At 43.5% G+C, this 2,184-nt stretch overlaps 1 protein-coding gene across 1 annotated transcript in view; it reads right to left on the bottom strand.

Moving 5' to 3' along the window:
* The window catches only part of aff2 (AF4/FMR2 family, member 2), a 197,518-nt gene that overhangs the window by 194,252 nt on the left and 1,082 nt on the right, over window positions 1-2,184 (bottom strand).

Consider the following 2,184-nt stretch of genomic DNA (forward strand, 5'->3'; position numbering starts at 1 on the left):
AACCCCAGAACGAGGCCTGGTCCTTGGGTACTCTGTCCGTGGCCTGCCCTCGACCAGTCCATGGAGCTCCGGGACTTTTTGGATATTCTGATGTGGAATCGTTGTGCTACTTGTTGACAATGCACTCAAAGCGGGAGATTGCATAAAAGTTGACGATGAGGACGATGAATTCCCCATCCTCTTGTCCACACCTCCCTCTCCTCCCCACCACCCCCCTCCTCCAGTACCAGGACCAAGTACAGTAGAACTAAGGCTGCAACATAGGCGTTGATTTCTGTGGGGACGGTGTACCTATCACATTTCCTCATGAGTCATTTTGTACCCACCACTTTTTTTGAAAACCTCCAGCTCAATTTAGTTCCAAAAAATGAAGTTCTTAACACATATAATTCTTGAGCAAGAGATGGCAAAAAATCCACAAAAATCATCAATAATCACCAAATTTCTCATGGCCATACATTGTCATGAACACTAAAAAAACTAAACCAAATCATCATTGTGAGATAACTTCTATGACAATATATGGCCATGAGAAATTCAGCTTTTTTAAGTTGTGACTTATAAAGTCAATGGGAACCATGGGGAATCAACCCACAGCCTGCTAACATCAGTTATCTGTAGTTATTTATAAGTTCTCACTAACAATTTGCTAAAATGCGAAGCAGAAACGCTTAATGTCAAATAATGTCCATAATAAATAGACTTTGGATTTGATTTTTCAGTGGTTATGAGGATCAATATGAGAGAGACATTTGATAAATTTGGTACTTGGAGCAAAGTCTCATGTTGATTTTGAGTAGTGCCCCTAGCTCTCCCATTCAAAAGGCAATTTGACCGAAAAACCAAGCTCAATCTTAAAATCTTAGGATGGTGCTTCCCTCCTAATTATGCTTTTAAACGTTAAAAGTTTGACTCGGGTATGTTGACAAAAAACGCCTAAGGTTGCATTTTCGCAAGAGTTACGCTTTAAAGTGCATTACGGTCCAAAATAAATGATTGGATAATAGTTAATCATTTAGTAATAGTAATAAATTGGTCCAATTGATTGCTTACAGAAGGGAAAGGCGTTTAATAAGAACCTAAATCACAAAGTGGGCTGCTTTAGAGGAGAGTGGCCCATCCTCACTGATTAAGATGTCATAAATTCACTCCACTTGCCCAAATGAAATTCTGGTGTCAGGTATGTCCATTGTCCCCCCGCAGAGATCAATCAAAACTTAACAGCGAAGTATAAAGCGGTCTGCTAACAAGCAAAGGGGGAGCTCTCTGAGTGGAGGAAGCAGCACTCAGTGGGAAGAATCACAGCTCGGCCAGCTTGTAAAGATGAGTGTGTGCAGCTCGCTGACGTTAGCTCAAACCAGGGCTGTAGTCAAGTCCAAGACCAGGACTAGTCGAGGTCAAGTCAAAGCCAAGTCCTAAGAAGTTTGAGTCCAAGTCAAGACCGAGTCCAAAAAGATTTGAGTCCCAGTCAAGACAGAGTCAAAATGACAGACAGTCCCGAATGAGAAATAAAAGAAAAATCAAGCCATATCATTTAATTTAAAGCTATAGTGCGTAGTTGCTATCTCCCCCATTAGGAATTCTAAGTGATGATAACACCACTGTCAGTGTATCCACATGATACAAGCCTTCCGTGATCACGCACCAGCCGCAACCCTCCTCCACGCAGTTGTTTGTAGCCAAGGAGTTGCGAGAAGATGAGTTAATTACCAACAAACTTAAGATAGGAAACTTAAAGTCACAACACATTATCAGAAAAAAAAATCTGTGTTGGGACGTTGTAGACCGTCCTCTGGTGGAAAAACTATGCAACGCCATCATTAACAGGGACGTTGTAGAGCGTCCTCTGGTGGACAGACTATGCAACACCATCACTAACAGGGACGTTGTAGAGCGTCCTCTGGTGGACAGACTATGCAACGCCATCACTAACAGCGACGTTGTAAAGCGTCCTCTGGTGGACAGAGTAGGAAACGCCATCACTAACAGGGACGTTGTAGAGCGTCCTCTGGTGGACAGACTATGCAACGCCAACACCAACAGGGACGTTGTAGAGCGTCCTCTGGTGGACAGACGATGCAACGCCATCACTAACAGGGACGTTGTAGAGCGTCCTCTGGTGGACACACCATGCAACGCCATCACTATCAGGTACGTTGTAGAGCGTCCTCTGGTGGACAGACT

This window comes from Etheostoma spectabile, unplaced genomic scaffold (assembly GCF_008692095.1).
Source record: "Etheostoma spectabile isolate EspeVRDwgs_2016 unplaced genomic scaffold, UIUC_Espe_1.0 scaffold273, whole genome shotgun sequence".
Classification (NCBI taxonomy): Eukaryota; Metazoa; Chordata; class Actinopteri; order Perciformes; family Percidae; genus Etheostoma; species Etheostoma spectabile.